This window comes from Zalophus californianus, chromosome 12 (assembly GCF_009762305.2).
Source record: "Zalophus californianus isolate mZalCal1 chromosome 12, mZalCal1.pri.v2, whole genome shotgun sequence".
Taxonomy (NCBI): Eukaryota; Metazoa; Chordata; class Mammalia; order Carnivora; family Otariidae; genus Zalophus; species Zalophus californianus.
In genome coordinates this window covers 84,660,003-84,680,764 of record NC_045606.1, presented here as the reverse complement: position 1 = coordinate 84,680,764, position 20,762 = coordinate 84,660,003, and positions in this window count along the sequence as shown.

Below are 20,762 nucleotides of genomic sequence, written 5' to 3'. Positions count from 1 at the left end.
TGGGCCCGGTTTCTCCTCCTGGCTTAATCCGTCAGATAAATCACTCCTATTGAGGGGATAGAATCAGTCATACTGTTAAACCCTGGGGGTGGAAATTCCCTAGGAAACATGTGGGAGAGGAATAAGGATTCCTACCAGATAAATCATCTGTGGAACATCCAATGTTATAATACGTGTCCATTTACAAGAACAAAGTCAGGTGCACATTTACTGACACAGGAAAGGCTCCAAAGGATATTACAAGTGCAGGGAAGATTGCAATGCTATGTATGACCTGATTTTTGCAAAAATAAATGAATAATTCTAAGCCATGTTAGCACATGAATATATAAGGGAAAGAAAGAGGTCTATGCATAAACGTAGTGATGGCTATCTTTGGGGTGGAATTAGCAGGGATGTTTATTACTATAATACTCTAGTTGTGACGGTATCTGAATTTTGTATAACAGAAAGGCATTTCTTTTATAATCAGAAAAAAGAAAGGGGTCAAAAAAAGAGGATTAAAGTAGAAGTAGAAGATTTTTCTTTTTTTTTTTTGTCCTAGAATCGCCCTGAGGAGTAAGAGACAAGCCAAACGGGTGTCTCGAATGATTGGCCGTGCAGGTGGCCTTGCCCATGGGTGCTGGCATACATGCGGAGGGCAAGGGGTTTGGCCGCCCTGTACCCTCCCTGCCTCTCCATGCTGTCCCCTCAGTGGGCCTCCTGTTGCCCTGTCCCCACTTCCTCCTGCTACTTTAGGACAGGAAACCGCATTCTGGGGCCCGAGCGCTATAGCCTCTGAAGGCACAGAAGAACACGCACCGGCTTTGGTGTAGGTGGGCCAAGGCTCAAAGGCTAGTGCTGACACGTCCGTCCTTAGGGTTTGACTTTGGGCAAATCACTTAATGACAGATCTTGGTCAAAACTCATCAGACTACAGACTACAACTACAACTACAGTTACAATGGGTGCCTTCTATTGTATGTAAATTCTGTCTGAATAAAGTTGATTTTATTTTAAAAAAATATAAAGGAAGTCAAATCACACCAGTCCTCTGCTCAAAACGTATCACAATCTCCTTGTCACTCCAGGGTAAAAGCCCCCGGACCCTTCCCGGTCTGCACCTTCCCTGTAGCCGGCCATCTTATCTCCCACAGTCCTCACCACTGACTCCACTCCCTCTGCTGTGGTCTCCTCGGTGTTCCCCAAACAAGCTGGCATGCTCACACGGCCACCTCAGGGCTTTGCACTGGTGGTTCCTTCTGCCTGGAATACTTTCTCCCAGACAGCTACATCCACCCTCTTCTCCATAGGTCGATGCTCACATTCCATCTTCTCGGTAAGATCCATCCTGACAATCCCCTTTAAGATTGCATTCTGGGCATCTTTTTTTTTTTTTTTTAAGACTTTATTTATTTATTTGTCAGAGAGAGCGCACAAGCAGGGGAGGGGCAGGCAGAGGGAGAAGCAGGTGTGGTATTGGCACAAGAATGAACCACTGACTCCTCTATTGTCAGTAGAATAGAGCATGTGGGAGTGGGGGTGAGGAACCATGAATGTAAAAACACTTGATTCATGACTCAGCGGGCACTGTAAAATAAAGGGGAAGAATGGACTTTTCAATAAAAGGTATTGGAAAGTCTGGGTATTTGTATATAAAAAATTTAGATCCCTATCTCACGCATAACACAAAAATCAACTGAGGCATCATAAAACTGCTTCAATGAGCAATTATGAACACACTTAAATGAAAAAACAGATTCTGGAAAGACATATATACAGAAGATTTAAATGACAACTTTATGATGGAACCATAATAACCTAAATTTTAAAACTCAGTGGATGGACGTAATAGGAGAATGCAGAGGACAGAGGGAAGAATCAGTGAACTTGAAACAGAATTCTACCAAATGTTTAAAGAATTAATACAAATTCTACACAATCTCTTCCAGAAAGTAGAAGAGGAGGAAATACTTTTTAACTCAGATGAGGAGGCCAGTATTACTCTGATACCAAAACCTGACAAAGATACACAAACACAAAGAAAACTATAAATATAACTCTTGAATATAGATGCTCATTTTATTTATTTATTTATTTATTTATTTATTTATTTATTTATTTATTTATTTTTAAAGATTTTATTTATTTGACAGAGAGAGAGCAGGAACACAAGCAGGGGGAGAGGGAGAGGGAGAAGCAGGCTTCCCGCCAAGCAGGGAGCCCGATGCGGGGCTCGATCCCAGGACCCTGGGATCATGACCTGAGCCGAAGGCAGACGCTTAATGACTGAGCCACCCAGGTGTCCCTAGATGCACATTTTAAACAAAATATTAGCAAGGAGAATTCAGTAATATATAAAAAGAATTCTACATCATGACCCGGTGGGGCTTATTCCAAGGATGCAAGGCTGGTTCAGTAATTGAAAATCAACCAATGTATGGGTGCTGGGGTGGCTCAGTTCATTAAGTGTCTGCCTTGGCTCAGGTCATGATCCCGGGGTCCTGGGATCGAGCCCTGCATAGGGCTCCTTGCTCAGTGGGGAGCCTGTTTCTCTCTCTCCCTCTCTCCCTCCCCCTGCTTGTGCTCTTTCTTGCTAATAAATAAGATATTAAAAAAAAAGAAAATCTACCAATGTAATCCACCATATTTAAAAAAAATTTAAAACCTTTTTAAATTTAAATTCAATTAATTAACATATAATGTATTATTAGTTTCAGAGGTAGAGGTCAGTGATTCATCAGTCTTATACTCACTGCTCATTACATCAACCATATTAACAGACTAAAGAAAATTACATAGTCCTGCAGATACAGAAAAATATTTGACAAAATTCAACACCCACCCATGGTAAAAACTCAGAAAGCTGGAAATAGAAACTTCCTTGATTTGATAAAAGTCATATGCAAAAAACCTACAGAGAACATCATACCTAACGGTGAAAGACTGAATGCTTTCTCATTAAGGATAGGAACAAAGCAAGGAAGCCCACTCTTACCACCGACACTCAACATAGTACTGCTAGTCCTAGCCCGTGAGGTGAAGCCAAACAAGAAAATAAAAGGGACATGGATTGGAAAGAAAGAAAGACGTTACTACTTGCAGATGACATAATGATCCACACAGAAAATGCCAAGGAATCTACAAAAAAACCCAAAAACCAAAACCCTCTTACAACTAATAAGTGAGTTCAATGGGGTTGCAGGATATAAAATCAACATATAAAAATCAACTGCATTTCTAAATTCTAGCAATGACCACAAAGAACCAAAATTTAAGATATAATACCATTTACAACCTCTCAAAAAAAAATACACATAAACCCAACAAAATATAACATTTGTATATAACCCAACATTAACTTGCATGCTGAAAGTTACCAAAGACTAATGAAAGAAATCAAAGTATATCTAACTAAAGGGAGAAACACCACATTTATGGAGTGAAAATCTGAACATAGTGAAGATTTCAATATTCCTCAAGTTAATATACAGGTTTCATGCAATTCCTATTAATACCCCAGGAATATTTTTTGTAAGATAGGCAAAATTATTCAAAAATTTATATGGGAAATCAAAGAGACTAGAATAGCTAAAACAATTTTGCAAAAGAAGAATGAAGTGAGAGAAATTAGTTCCTTTCTAAGATTTACTGCTGGGACAGGCAGTCTTGTACTTGCAGACTTGTGGTCCCCACTTAGCCACATAAGAATGGGCCATGGGCTTGGAACACTCCCTTACCCAGAGGTGAAGAGCCCACACAGTCTGTGCTGGGCTTATCACCTCGTAAGGGAATATATTTCCCTATTTCAAGCTCAATGAATGCTCTTCTGTCTTTACCTGAAGCTTGTGCATCACATGGTACCTTGGCCAACTCCACTGTATATCTGTCCTCCATGGGGACGAGACAGAGTCCTTCCACTGTGGCACAAGAAAGGCAAATTGCTCTGTGCCAGTCACCAGGAGAGACCTGCTGGCCACAGGGGACCAATGCCCACTACTGAAGCAAATCTTGTTTGGTCTCTTCTCTATGTAAGTGAAGCATTATTTCACCCAGTGCTCGGCAGCATTGTGTTCTTATTGGTGACTCTGATACCGAGATGCAGTGGGCACAGGTGTTTGGACTTTTATCTCTGGTGGCTGGCATCGTGATGATCTCTGTAGCCTCCATGTACTTGGAGTCCTTCTCTGGGATTGGTAACTGGTGAATGGTAATCTGCTTGCCACCTGTTGTATGGGTACAGTATTCCAGACTGTGTGGTACTGACCGAGAGACAGGGATAGATGAAGGGAACAGAATAGAGAACTATAGATGTGCAGATTTTTTTTGAAGATTTTATTTATTTGAGAGAGACTGTGAGAGAGAGAGAGCACAAGCAGGGCAGTTGCAGAGGGAGAGGGAGAAGCAGGCTCCCCACTGAGCAGGGAGACAGATGCAGGGCTTGATCCCAGGACCCTGAGATCACGGCCCCAAGCTAAAGGCAGACACTTAACCACTGAGCCACCCAGGCGCCCCTGTACAGACAGATTTTTGACAAAGGTGCAAAAGCAATTCAGTAGAAGGAGGATAGTCTTTCAATAAATAATGGAAATGTTCTTTTTTTTTTTAAAGATTTTTATTTATTTATTCATGAGAGACAGAAAGAGAGAGGCAGAGGGAGAAGCAGGTTCCGAAGGAGCAGGGAGCCCGATGCGGGACTCGATCCCAGGACTCCGGGATCATGACCCAAGCCGAAGGCAGACGCCTAACCGTCTGAGCCACCCAGGCGAAATGTAAGAGGAATCGGACATTCCAAGGTAAACAAATAAACCTCAAAACCCAACAACAAACCTCAACCTGCATCTCACAGCTTATAAAAAAAAAATGAACTCAAAATGGATCACAGATTTCACTATAAAATGTAAAGCTTAGGAAAAAAAAACCATGGGAAATAACAAAAGAAAAAAATAGACAAAATGGACTCTATGGAAACGTTTAAAATTTGTGCATCAATAGACACTATCAACAGAGTAAAAATGCAACCCACAGGATGGGAGAAAATATTTGCAAATCATATATCTGATAAGGGAGTAATATCCAGAATATATAGAGAACTTCTAAAACTAAACAACACAAAACAGCCCAGTTAAAAAATGGGCAAAAGACTTGAACAGACATTTCTCCAGAGGAGACATACAAGTGGCCAATAATCACAAGAAAAGATGCTGAACATCACTGATCACCAGGGAAAGGCAAATCAAAACTACAATGAAATGTCTTCTCCTGCCCGTTAGGATGGCTGCTATCAAAAACCCAGAAGACAACAAGTGCTGGTGAGCATGTGGAGAAATTGGAACCCTGGTGCACTGTTGGTGGGAATGGAAAATGGCACAGCCCCATGGAAAACAGTACGGTGGTTCCTCAACAAACTAAAATTAGAATTACCATATAGTACAGCAATTCCACCTGTGGGTGAATACCCGAAATAATTGAAGCAACCTCTCAAAGAGATATTTGTACACCCATGTTCATAGCAGAATGATTCACAATAGCTGAAATGTAGAAACAATCCAAGTGTCCGTTGATGGATGGATAGATAAACAGAATGTGGTATCCACATACAATAGAATATTATTTAGCCTTAACAAGGAAGGAAATTCTACAGTATGCTAACTCATGGATGAACCTTGAGGACATTATGCCAGGTGAAATAAGGTAATCACAAGCATGATTCCACTTATAGGAGGTATTTATACTTTCTGACTTAGATTAGTCAAAATCATAAAGACAGAATGGAGGAGGAGGGTGATTTCCAGGAGCTGGAAGGAGGTGGGGGGAATGGGGAGTTACTGTTTAATGGGTATAGAGTTTCAGTTTTACAAGATGAACAGAGTTTTGGAGATGGATGGTCATGGTGGTTGCACACTATGAATGTATTTAATACTACTAAAGAATGCCCTTAAAAAGTATTAAGATGGTTAATTTATGTTGTGTGCATTTTACCACACTAAAAGAACTGAAAACCAAAACCAGAAAACCAAATCATTCAATTAGCAAAAGTCCCACATGTTAGAGAGGTCTAACTGACGTGGTTCCAAGAATAAAGTACACCATCAGATGCTTTGAAAAAAACAAAGACAATGCTACACTTAAGGATGAAACAAGAATAAAAAGCAAGACAAGGGTCCCTGTATTATTGAATAAATTTATAAACTTCCTCCCAATGCAATAAGAAGAATAAGAGGATTAGTTATTGGAAAGGTGGTGGTAAATGGTCATGATTTCAGATGTTGTGATTGTCCATATGGAAACCCAAAGAAGTCAATTAAAAAAAAAAAAAAGATTAGGGGCACCTGGCTGGCTCAGTCGGAAGACCATGCGATTCTTGATCTCGGGGTTGTGAGTTTGAGCCCCACGTGGGGTGTAGAGATTACTTAAATAAAACTTAAAAAGATGAAAATTCAGACATCAGCAAGGTTGTGAAATATTTAAAAATCAGTTACATTCCTATGCCTACACCCAAATAATTAGTTCAAAAAATAATAAGTTGAGAAAGCTCCACTTGCCAGTGCGATAAAAATGTAAAATACCTAGAAATAAACCTTTAAATTGAAGTCTTGGACCCTAGTGAACATTATAACATTTGGTTGAGGGACTATAAAAGGAGATCCAAACAGTGGAGAGACCTACAATATTTCTAGATGGAAAGACTTAATTTCATATTATGAAGATATAAACTCTCCCCACATAAATCTATTTCCCACAATCTAAGTACCAATGGGATTTTTAAAACCTGAACAAAATTACTCTAAAGTTCATCTGAAAAAAATTAAAGTGGGGAAATAGCCAATGGTATTTTGGAAAAGAGTAATAATGTTGCATTACTATGTTTAGTAAGAAAAATTACAAAATATATTATCTTGTTTAATGGCAGGTTGGAAATAGTAATTACATTTGCAATGTGGAAGATTACAAAATGTTACAAATGCAATTTCTGTTAAAAATCTCTGTTAAAAAGTAAATTATGGGGGCTACTGGGTGGTTCAGTCGGTTAAGTGACAGACTCTTGATTTTGGTTCAGGTCATGATCTCAGGATTGTGAGAATGACTCCCTCCCCCCTCCACCTGCTCAGCATTCAGCAGGCAGTCTGCTTCCCTACTTCCTTTCCTGTGCTCCCCCCTCAAAATAAATCTTTTAAAAAAGATTAAAAAAAAGATTTAAAAAAAACATAAAAAGGGGTTTGAGGTAAATATTAGCAAAGTATTCTAAGTGGTCTCTGGGTGATGGTATAATGGGTAATTTCTTTTCATCTGCATTTCCTAAATTTTCTACAATAAACATATATTGATATTGTAAAGGGCAAAACTAATGTTTACCTTATAAGAACTCAGATCACATCTCTACTTCTTCAGAAAGTCTTCCCTTACTTAACCTCAACCTTTCTGATCTGGGCTGTGTGGCTACACTTTGTTATTTCTATTATTGCAGATACAATGTATCACAAGTCTTTGGCTTTCTCTCTTCTAGGTTTATGACCTTCCTATAAATTAAACTGTGTGTTTTATCTCTGCCTCTCTAATACAGAGCCTAATTTATAGTAGTTCCTCAATACTTTGTTGAATGAATAAGAAAAAATATGTATACAAATAAGAAAATGTACAACTCCTTAATGTACAACTCCTTATACCACCACTAGAGGGAACCACATCCCCACCAAGATAGTTCTTGGCGCACATGATTTTTGTTGTTGTTGTTGTTGTTGTTGTTAATGAGGCTGTTCAAATTTGAGAAACCTTCCAGAAGGCATTATCGAACCCACCTGAGGGGACCGAATTTAAACCTTTCTTAACAGTGAGATGTCTATTCAGTGATTAGATAGTCCCAAGATCTCCTACCTTGTCCAAACTCACAGTACTTAATATCTGTCCCATTTAGTCTGGCACTGATCAAAAGCTATTTTATTGGTTACCAAATTTTATGCTGTGTCTGTCTTGCCTCCACAACAGGAGGGTAAACTCATGTGTAAGCTCCCTTCTCTCTCATTAGCCAACCCAGTTCTAATCAGGAAAAGTGTGCAAAAGTATTTAATCGAATTAAAAGGTTAACATTCTCCCTTGTGCCACTGTAAGAAAATCTAATATGCAAAATTCCCAATGTACAAAACACAAAAATTATGTGATGATTATAAGAACATCCTCAGATTCACAGGTTTCAACACAAAGTTACAATAGAAAGCCTCTCCTGATACACTTAAAATATGATCTTGTTTTCAGAATTAAAGTGACAGCCACTTTTACAAGGGACAATTATGATTTAAATCGTGACAGGCTGTTGCTGATGAGACCTGAAGGACAGACAAGTCCATTCAAGGTGGGCAGAGGTGCCTCCCCAGGAAGGCGTGACTGGAATGCATTTGATGTTAAAAAAAAAAAAAAAAAAAAGAAGGGGGACTAACCTAATCTCGGAGCTGCTATATTATAAGGGCTGTGATGCTGCAGAGCAGGAGGAAAGGTGGGAGCTTCTCAAGTCTCCAGCTGTGTCCACGAGAGGCAGACGCCAGACCTGGTATGCAGTCGATGTGCAATATATTCACTATTACTCATTCACCATTACTCATGCTCGGGACTGTTACTCATTCACTATTACTATTTATTGAAGCCCATTCAACAAATTACACAGAAAATTTTCAACAAATTGTGCCTGGCACAGAGTAAGCACTGTAGAAGCAGGGGCTGTTATTATATGAGAGAAGGGCCCCCGACAGTCTGTACATTTTTTGATCCCCGTGGAGGATGTGTTCCCAGCACATGTGTGCAGTCATGAGACTACCCTATAGCTTGATAAGGCCAGCTCTGATAATGCTGGTTCCTCTCTTCGGGTTCATTTCACTAAGTAACTTTCTGATAGTAAGCTAGCATTCTGTGTAAACATTTTGCTATGGAGAAAACGTACTGGCAAGCTGGCTGTCCTATGACTCCTATGTCCCACGTTATTAATTTAGAATACAAAATAAGGCCACGTTTTCTTTTCTTTTTTTTTAAGATTTTATTTATTTGTCAGATTGAGAGAGAGAGAAAACACACAAGCAGGGGGAGCAGCAGGCAGAGGGAGAAGCAGGCTCTCTGCCGAGCAAGGAGCCCGATGCGGGGCTCGATCCCAGGACCCTGGGATCATGACCTGAGCTGAAGGCAGACACTAAACCGACTGAGCCACCCAGGCGCCCCAAGGCCACGTTTTTGTTAATGGGCAATGTGGAGGGACATCCAACCTCTTCCTCACCGAATTAACAGGAATTAAGACTTTCTCCCCGTCAATATTCTTAAGGAAACAGGGTTCATTCAATTCGATCAACAAAAATTTATGAAGCACCTGCTATGTGCCAGGCACTATTGAAAATGTTGCAGTTAAAGCAGTGAACAAAACAGCCCCCCCGAAACCCCGCTTTCATAGGACTTTCATTCTAGTGGAAGAGACAGATGATAATTAAGGAGTGAGTTAACCAACATCACAGCTGAATAGTGTGATAAGTACTAAGAAAAAGAAAGCAAGTAAGAGGGATCTATGGGGAGGTGGGGGTGGGGATGGTGTAACTAGATAGAGAAGCCAGGGACGTCAGGACCAGGAGGAAGGAGACGAAGGTGGCATCCATGGGTATAAGAGCAACTATTGCTTTGTGACTCATCCACTGTGACTTTTAGGTAAGTAGGGATTCAAATGTTCCCCAGGCCACAGCTGCTCACCCCAGGCCATCTCTCCTGCCGGCACTCACAGCCACCATGGGTAGCCCACCCCTGAGCCCCCTCCCATGTGCAGATGGCATGGAGGTCCTGGAGGTCCCGAGCCCCACATCCCCTGCTACTAGTACCTCTGATGAAGACAATGGAGGCCCTGTGGGACCAGCTCCTCTCCCCCTCACACTTCCCTGCCCCACCCCCCCATACTTTTGAGTTGGGCCCAATGATCACAGACCATCCCTCCCTCTCTTGTTTGTAACACAGAATTAGCCACCTTCTAACATGACAGGCAGAAAGGTCGTCCTGGCCCAAACAGACAATCCCCAAATACAATCATCCAATGTAGATCTAATTCCCAAGGCCTGGGGTATTCCATCTCAGCCACAGGAACCTTCCTACAAGAGGATTCTGACCCAGGGGTCAGGCAACTTTTTCTGTAAAGAGTCAGGTAGAAAATATTCTAGGTTTGTGAGCTCCTGTTTCTGTTGTATATTCTTTTTGTTTTACAACCCACTAAAAATCTTTTTTAAAGTTTAAAAGTTCCTTGCTCGTGGGCTGTACAACAAGAAGCCACAGGTCATAGTTTGGCAACCCCCATTCCAATCCACTTGGGGGTTACCTATATTAAAATTAATAAAATTGTCCTCATGGTTTATAAATCAATCTTGTTGACATATTTTTGTTGGCTCATTTAGCATTGATAGGACACAATTATCTGCTGTATCAGATTATGTATCATTTTAAGATCTGATACATAAGAGGCATTCATTTTGTTGCAGGGTGAAAAAAATATATATGTTATTTGAACAGCAGGCACCAAAGTTCCTCTTTAGGAGGGAATTATCTTCTTTGAGAAGACCTTGAGAGATCGATCACCTTGGATGTGGAGGTGACACTCCACGGGCATGGCTGTGAGGGAGGTGGGGATGCAGAGGGACAGCCATACTGCTCTGCAGGAGACATAAATGAGCAGGTGAACTTTCGGGAAAGAGTGGATGAGAGGAGTGGAGGGGAAGTGAGGTTGGACCACATGGGAGGCCACGAAAGCCCATAAGGAAATGTGGACAGAGACAGTCCTGTGGCAGAGTGGCCAAAAGACTTTTTTGTTTGTTTTTCAATCCACAAGGCTGTCTAATATTCCACTTTAAGTTATTTGTATTGCTCCAATATAAACCTCTTGCAGATCCCAAACCTCCAGTTTGTGGCTTTTTCTTTTTTTCTTCACAAGCAAGAACATGGCTAACTTTAAAACAGCACATTGTTTTGTAAGCTATGAAACAGATCAAAGAGTTCAAGGAATGGCTGAAGCCCAAGGCTGCCCTGGGGACCCAGCTGGCCCGCTGCTCCCCGTGCCTGAAACCTGGGAAGCCGGTTTCTGCTTGGCCAGTGGGGGAGGACACCCAAACATTTCAAAAGGGGGCTGATCGACAAAACCAGAGATGTCTGCTCCATCCGCCTCCAGCATCTTCTGTGAGTGGCACGTGGGGAAGGAGGAATGGGGACAGAGACCCACACTCTGGTTGTGAGCAGTAGAAAGAAGGGAACAGCAACAGACCGTGAGAGCTCTGGGGACACCAGGAGCTCAGAACCAAAAGCGACTCTGAGAAATGAGTCCCTAGAAACGCACTTGAAGGGCGCCTGCGTGGCTCAGATGGTTAAGCGTCTGCCTTCGGCTCAGGTCATGATACCAGGGTCCTGGGATCGAGTCCCGCATCGGGCTCCCTGCTCCTTGGGGGCCTGCTTCTCCCTCTGCCTCTCTCCCTCTCTCTCTCTCTCTCTCTGTCTCTCATGAATAAATAAATAAAATCTTAAAAAAATATTAAAAAAAAAAAGGCACTTGAAGCCTAGGGAGGCCACTGGAGCTTCCCAGCATGTTGGAAGGGTCTTGCATCAATTTTTATGAAAAATCTAGATTATCATCCCTTATCCCTTAATCTGTGGCTCTATTAAGCCTATGAGATTAATGGTCAGATGTGAGGACGCCTGGGTGGCTCAGCTGGTTAAGTGTCTGCCTTCGGCTCTGGTCATGATCCCAGGGTCCTGGGATCGAGCCCCATATGGAGCCCCACATCGGGCTCCCTGCTCAGTGGGGATTCTGCTCTCTCTCCCTCTGCCTGCCACTCCCCCTGCTGGGGTTCTCTCTCTTTCCCTGTGTCAAATAAATAAATAAAATCTTTTTTTTTAAGATTTTATTTATTTATTTGACAGAGAGAGACAGAGAGAGGGAACACAAGCGGGGGGAGTGGGGGAGGGAGAAGCGGGCTTCCCGCGGAGCAGGGAGCCTGACGTGGGGCTCGATCCCAGGACCCTGGGATCATGACCTGAGCCGAAGGCAGACGCTTAATGACTGAGCCACCCAGGCGCCCCAATAAATCTTAAAAAAAAAAAAAAGATCAGACCTGATATATGGGACAGGGACAGCACCTCTGAGGTCACTGCCTAAACAGCCAGCCAGTGCCTCCCATTTAAATATAAAAGGGGTCATTCTCTAACAACCCCGTATTAGACCCTTTAGGACCTGGATCTAGGACTTGGGAATTAATAAAGGGCTTTAAAAGAAAACCATTTTATTTATTTATTTGACAGAGAGCCCGAGAAGGGGGAGCGGCAGGGAGAGGGAGAAGCAGGCTCCCACTGAGCAAGGAACCCGATGTGGGGCTTGATCCAGGACCCTGGGATCATGAACTGAGCTCAAGGCAGATGCTTAACCAACTGAGCCACCCAGGCGCCCTAAGAAAGGGCTTTCTGAGATCCTCATTCACTCACTTTATTTACCTGCCCACTGGGATGCCAAACCAGAAGTACTCTGAGTGTGGTCTCCAGACCACAGCAACATCAACCTGGGAACTTGTTAAAAATGCTAATTCTAAGGCCCCACTGCCCCTCCTACCACATCAGAAATTTAGGGGTGGGGGAATCTGCATTTTAACAAGCCCTCCTCTGAGGGCTTCTGGTGCAGGCTCAACTTTAAGAGCAACCCTTCTATGGGATTTGCCCACAGTCACAGATAGTTAATGAAAAAGGGAGAAGATTTCCAGTCCATGTGTCTTTGATGTCTCTTTCAAACCTCTCTCCTGAAATTTGGTCCTTTCTGTCCCTCACGCACTAAGTAGTAATGTTTCACTCCAATTAACTCTGCATCTGTGCCCCAGAATGGTAGATTCTTACACCCTGCCCCTGGAATTATGTCACTGCTACAAAGATTTGTTTTCCCTTGTTCCCACAAAGTCAACCCTGACTGTCATTTTGGTGCTCGTCGTCTTCTAATTATTTCCTCTGAAGACCTAAAGGAAGGAATCAGGCTGTCAGAGGCCCATTTCTTCCTCATCCACTCTCTTGCCAGTAACTTCAATTCCTCTGTCCCTACTGGTACCAGTTCTAGGATGCCTCTTAAACTCCAGTGCTTCAAGATCGCTCAGAGAGGGACCTAGGGACACTTTTTCCCCTTGTGATGCTGCCTGGCATCCCAGGAGAGGCAGGATACTGCCTCAAGCTTCATCCGAAGGAGCCCATGTTGAGGTCAGGTTATATAAATTGAGTCACTACTTCCATGTAATGTTTTCTCAATTTTCTCCTCCTTAGTCCCTTCCCAGCACTGTAACAGGTCAATCCCCAGAAGAAGCTATGGAGTTGTTAGAGGAGAGACAAAAAGAATAAGACTTCCAGTAGGACCTCCAAGACCAATGTGGATATATGTCCTCAAAGGAATCCATGGCCATCTTGTTTTTCTCATGGAGTCTGGGCGCCTGGTGCCATAGAGCACTTTCCTATGATCACCTACATGCTTCCAGGTCAATCTGGGCCCTTCTACAAATTTGGCACCCCTCATGGGATGTCCTGGAACATCAATAATGGAGCCAAATCCCCAAACCACATAAATCATAGGGAAAGAGTGATGGCTCACTAGGGTAGGTACTGGTCTCAGGAAAAGGGATTACAGGCTGTCACCAGGCTGCCCTGTTAAGGGAATCACGAAGTCTAGGCTGCTGGAAGTCTGAGACACAAAAGGAAGAGAACTACCAGCCACGGCTGGGTCGGGTTAAAGGTAGAGCTGCCCGATCCCAGCCTGCACGCCCTCGTGTGCGGGTGAGTGCCCTGTTTTAGGGCTGCTTCAGCACGTTTGTCCTTCCTGCACCCCACACCCTCAAGGGACAACCCTGACACAGTGGTCCTTCCAGTCCTCTTTCTCTTTTTGAAAAAATTTAAAACAAAATTGAGATCACACGGTATTGACAGTACGTGTGTATTCTTCATAGTTTATATTTTCCTGCCATTGTTTATTGTTATACATTAGCCGGTTAGTGTCCATGTTGAGTTACATTGTAAATAAATAGGTAACATAATGTAGCCAATCAGTTCTCTCTTTGGAGGCATTTATGTTCTTGGCTGTATTGTCTTTGTAGTGCATGCTATCATTTACCAATATAAAAATAATTAATTTGTTCCATTGAATGTTCTGGGCCCAAATCCTATTTTATATGATTTTAATATTAGCACATATGGATGGCTTCCCTTTGGTTGCATTAACTTGCACCATCCCTTACACTTTGGGTGTGTGTGTATGTGTGTGTATTCGTTATTGAGATATATATAGAGAGAGAGATTCATTTTGTAAACAGCTCATGACTAAATTTCTTTTTTTTCACTTAATCTGAAAGTTTTTTGATAGAGATTTTAAACCCATTAACATTGATCATGACATAAGTTATACCTGGTGTTTGTTCTGTCGATTTATCTTACGGTTCCTATTTTCACTGCTTCCTGGTTATTTCTCTCTTTTTTGTTTTTCTTACTATAGTAATCAAGTTTACTTCCCCCCCATTTATGATTTGTTTTTTTTTTTAAAGATTTTATTTATTTATTTGACAGAGCACAAGCAGGGGGAGCTGCAGGCAGAGGCAGAGGGAGAAGCAGACTCCCCACGGAGCAAGGAGCCTGATGTGGGACTCAATCCCAGGACCCTGGGATCATGACCTGAGCCAAAGGCAGATGCTTAACTGGCTGGGCCACCCAGGCACCCCAGCCCCATTTATGATTTGGAAATTATATACCTTTGTGTTTTTTACTTGGGTTTACTTAATTTAGAATGTAAAGATATATTTGAATACTATTTCTTCATTAATTAAAACTATACAAGTAAAACATAAGTACATTTGCATTTTTACAGTTTAAGTAAGACCAAAGTATGTAAAGTGAAAAGTAAGTTTCCCCAATCTCATTGCCTTCCCCACAGAGAACCACTGCCCTAACTCTGATTAGTATTTATCCAGACCTTTCTCCCTCTCTCTCTCTCTGTGTATGTACAGACTTGTAGATTCTTGAAAAACACAAATAGGATCAATATACATTGATGACTACTTGCCTTTTCATTTAACAATGTGTTTTTTGTAAATAAATGGATACAGTACTGGATCAGTCCTAGCATATCTGTCACAGCTGTCCATGAAATAGATTTACCTAATTTACTTAACCATTCTTCTGCTCATAGATGTTTAAGTAGATTCTGATTTTTAACTTCTACAATGCTTTAATAAAAAATATTTTTATATCTATGTGCACCCCTGCAAAGATTGCTATAGTTAATACCTAGAAGTGAAATTACTGAGTCAAAAAATATGTACACTGAAGTTTCTGATAGCTACTACTGAATTATCCTTCAAAATGTTGTACCATTATACACTTAAAAAATGGGAGTATCTGTAGCCTCACATCCTTGCTAGCTGGTTTTTAACAATCTAAATGTTTTGCTATGTGAAGGCTGAAAATGATATTATAGTATTGCTTTAATTCATAGCACACTGTATGACAGTGAATCTTTTCACGTTTATTGATCATTTGGTTCTTTCCGTGAAATTTGTGTGCTTTTAATTTTTACCCTGTGCTGCATGTACTTTGCCCATTTGTCTGTTCTTTTATCTTTTTTTAAGCAGCTTAAAACAATATAGATTTATTATCTCACAGTTTCATTCATCTTTTTGGATCTTATTCATCTTTTTGCAAGTTAATTTGTAGGCACTCCTTGTATTATGGGTCTTAATTCTTGGGCTGTTATATATGCTGACATCATATGGTCACTGAGTCCATGGCCTGATTTTTATTTGTTTATAGTGATGTTTGTCCTACAAAAGTTTAATATGTTGTGGTACTTATGTATCTGTGCATCTTTTCTTTCAAAGCCTCTAGGTTTCTGTCTGCCTTTCCTGCTGCTCAATGAGAGAGATAGTCTACATTTTTTCACAGCTACTTTTTAATTCGCATTTTAAAATTTACATATAGTAATATTCTCTCTTTGTAGTATACTAGTCTATGAGTTAAAAATTCATACAGCCAGGTAACCATTACTACAAACAAGACATGGAACAGTTCTATGGATCCCCAAATTCAACCATGCTTTTCTTCCCACTCCCAACCAATGGCGACCACTGATCTGTTTTCAGGGATTTCTCATGTAAACAGAATCATAAAGTATGCAGCCTTTTATCTGACTTCTCTCACTTAGCCTAATGCATATGGGATTCATACATGTTTTTGCATGCATTAGCAGTTTTTATTGCTGTATGGTATTCCATTGTATGGAGGTACCAAAGTTTGTTGATCTATTCACCAGGCAAAGGGCATTTGGGTTGTTTCTCATTTGGGGCTATTACGAATAAAGACATCACAGGACATCACATAAAGGTTTTGGGCAAATATAAGTCTTCATCTCCCTTGGCTGAATACCTCAGAGAGGGATTACTGGATCATGTTGTAAGTGTGCACTTAACATAATGAGCCACCAAATTGTCTTCCAAAGTCACTGTACTATTTTGCATTCCCACCTGCAGAGCGCAGGAGTTCTAGATGCTCTGCAGTTAGTATTGTCAGTTTTTTTAAAAAAAATTCTAGTAAGTGTATAGTGGCAACACATTGTGGTTTTAATTTGCATTTCCCTCAACTAATGATGGTGAGCATCTTCTGTTGTATTTATTTGCCATCGATATGAGTTATTTGCTGAAATGTCTGTTCAAATCTTTTGTCTGTTTTTAAAAGTGGGTTTAGTATTGAATTTTAAAAGTCCTTCATATTTTTTTTTAAAGATTTTATTTATTTGAGAGAGAGAGAGGGAGAAACAGCATGAGAGGGGAGAGGGTCAGAGGGAGAAGCAGGCTCCCGTTGAGCCAGGAGCCCAATGTGGGACTCCGTCCCAGGACTCCAGGATCATGACCTGAGCCGAAGGCAGTCGCTTAACGAACTGAGCCACCCAGGCACCCGCTTTATATTTTTTTCAATACAAGTCCTTGGTCAGATATATAATATGCAAATATTGCTCCCAGTCTGTGGCTTGTTTTTGCATTCTCTTAACAAATTCATTTGCAGAGAAATTTTTAATTTTGATGAAGTCCAATTTACAATTTTTGTTGTTACGGATTGTGCTTTTTGCATTGTGTCTAAGAAATCTCTGCATAACCCAAGTTCAAAAGATTTTTTTTTCTAGAAGTTTTATAGTTTTGGATTTTACATTTAGATCTGTGATCCATTTTTAATTATCTTGGTATAAGGGGAAAGGTCTGAACTGAGGTTCAGTTTTTGCATATGGACGTCCAATTATTTGAGCACCAACAGTTGAAAATACTCTCCTTTCTCCACTGAATTGTGTTTGCACCTTCGTCAAAAAGCAGCTGGCCAATTCGATCTATTTCTGGACTGTCTCTTCTGTTCCATGAATCCTGTGTCTATCTTCTTACCACATCACAGACCTACCCTGTCCTGATCTCTGTAGTTTTACAATAGCTCCTGAAATCAGATAGTATGAGTCCTACAACCTTGCTCTTTTTTTAAAAAAAAAAAAAAAGATTTTATTTATTTGACAGAGCACAAGCAGAAGGAGAGAGAGGGAGAAGCAGGCTCCCCGCTGAGCAAGGAGCCCGATGTGGGACTCAACCCTAGGACCCTGGGATCATGACCGGGCCAAAGGCAGCCGCTTAATTGACTGAGCCACCCAGGTGCCCCAACCTTGCTCTTCTTTTCCAAAACTGTTTGGTTATTTTAGTTTCTTCATCTCCCCATGTTAACTTTAGATATGGTATCTAAAAAAAAATAATAATCCTACTGGGATTTTGATTAGTCTTGCATTGAATCCACACATTAGTTTTGGGAAAATTGGCATCTTCACAATATTGAGTCCTCCAATCCATCAAGACAGTATTTATTTAGGCATATGCTTCCTTTCGTCAGTGTTTTATAGTCTTAATTACACAGAAAATGCAGATTTTGTTAAACGTGTACTAAATATTTCATTTTGAGGTGGTACTAAAATGATGAAATTTTTGGGTGATAAATAATACTGTTTAATTTTGATTTTTGTTCCCTGTGAGTATACAGAAGTACTATTGATTTTTGTCTATCAACCTTGTGTCCTGCAATCTTACAAAAATTACTCATTAGTTCTAGTAACTTTTTGGTAGATTCTTTGGGATTTTCTAAGTAGATAATCATGTCTGAAAATAGACAGTTTTATTTCTTCCTTTCCAAGCTGTACACCTTTCCTTGCCTCATTGCCCTCACTAAAACAGCCAGTGTAAAGCGGAGTTGAGAGGGAACATCCTTGGCTTGTTACCAATCTCAGGAAAATCATTTGGTCTTTCATCAAGTTCAATGTAGTTTTTTCGATAGATGCCTTTTATCCAATTAGACAAACTCTTTTCTAATGCCAGTTTCCTAAGTTAAAATTTTTTTTTAATCGAAATATAGTTGACATGAGTTTTCTAAGTTTTTTTTAAATTTTATTATGTTATGTTAATCACCATACATTACATCATTAGTTTTTGATGTAGTGTTCCATGATTCATTGTTTGCATATAACACCCAGTGCGCCATTCAATATGTGCCCTCTAAGTTTTTAATCACGAAGGGATTTTGAATCTTGCCAAATACTTATTCTACATCTATGGAAATTATTAATTACCCCAGTACTTTAAGTTTTTATGCTTAGATCCCTATTCCACCCAGAATGTATTTTTACATTGTATGTGGAAGTGATTGAACTTTATTTTCACCCAAACGATTAATTGTTGAAACTGTTAAATACATTGTCTATCACTTCACTCAATTGAAATTTCATTTTATCATACATTGATCTCTCATAAATACATATTTCTGGACCATCTCTTTTGTTCCATCAATTTATTGGTCTACTCCTCTGCCAGTCTACACTGAGTCAATTACCAAAGCTTGATGATATGTTTTAATATCTGCTGGAAAATGTCATTCCTGCCATTTTGCTCTTCCAGATGAATTTGAATCTGCTTGCCAAATTCCATATGAAACCTGTTGATATATTGTCCAGGACAGCATTAAAATTAAAAATTTGGGGAAATTATTTTATGGCACTGAGCTTTTCTGTTAAGAAACAGTAAGTATTTCTCCATTTATTCAGGTCACTTTGTATGCACTTCAATTCAATTGTATGCTTTCCTTCATGAAGACCTTTAGTCATCTTACCAATATCTTACTAGTTCAAAAGTTTCTCACTTTTCTTGGATTTTTCTGGGTAAATGGAAATATCACTTGCCCAAAGTGACAATTTTGTATCTTTCTTCCAATATTTATATCTTATCTTTTTGCCTTCCCCCCCCCCATTGTTGCATTTAATGGACATCTAGTTCAATGCTAAATGGGAGTGTTAGGAGCTATTGTTCTCCATTTTAATGGGAATGCTTCAAGTATTTTATGATTAAGCATTGTTTGTAGATTTTTGGTAGAGACATCTTTTCAAATGTAGGATGCTTTATTCTATGGCCTATTTACTAAGACATCCTTTTGAAACTAGGAATGTGTACTGTATTTTATTAACTCTGTTTTTTGGGGGGCACCTATTGAGATAATCATCTTTTTCTCTTCAGAGACACAATTAATTCTATTAATGTATTTTCTATTTTCAGACAACTCTTTATTTCCTGGGATGAGCTCAATTTGGGCATGATGCAGTATTCTTTTAATATCTGCTAGATTTGATATGCTAATAATTTATTTAGAAATTTTGTATTTATGTTCATCAGTGAAATTAACTTTTTTTTTTTTTATCCTGTATTCATCTGATTTTAGAACTAGGGTAATATCTACCTCTTAGATGAATTGGAAAGCTTTCAATCTGTCTTATGGGCTAGAACTATTTATATAATTTGGAAAATATCTGTTTCTTTGTTTTGGTAGCTCTAGATTGCAAACTACTTGGGTCTGTTGCATTTTTTTTTAGTAGTTTTTAAATAATTTTTCCATTTATTTTTAGGTAGATGGTCTGTAGGTTTTCTCCTGCTTATTGAGCCAACTTTGGTGATTTGTACTTTTATGGATCAAACATTTCATCTTAATTTTAAATTGTTTTTATTTAAAATTATACATAGCAATCATTCAGCTTTCCCCCACGTTTCTTGTTCCTTCCATTATTTATATCTTCTTTTTCCTTAATCCTATTCACCAAGAATTCATCTATTTTATTGGTTTTGACAAAGAAATAGTAATTGGTTTTAGTGATGAAGCCCCATTTTTAAAAATTTCATTAATTTCTACTTTTATTCTTATTCTCTTTCATTTCTTTGGGTTTATTTTTCCTATTTTTCTGGCTCAAGTCAAATGCTTAGTTTGTTTATTTTCACAATTTCTGTTTTCTACAAGCACTTAAAGCTGTAAATCTTTCCATTTGCACCACTTTGGCAGCACTCACAGATCTTGAAATGTAGTGTGCTCGTTTGTTCATTCCTAAGTAGTTTGTAATTTCAATTTTAATTCCTCTTTAATCCAAGTTAATTAGAAGTGTGCGTTCTCATTTTCAAGAGGAGAGAGGGGTTTTTTTGGTCTGTCATTTACTATTTTTTTTTGTTAAATAATTTTATGCATGTGGTCAGTGAACCTAAGTTGTATCATTTCTACTTTATAGAGTATATTGAAATTTTCTTTGTAAATATCCTTCATGTGAGTATATATATTTATGTGTATATGTGTATATATGTATGTATCTCCATTATTTCTTGAGTATAAAGTTTCTTAACAATATTAACCAGATCTTCCATAGCCTTTTTTTATTTCTACTT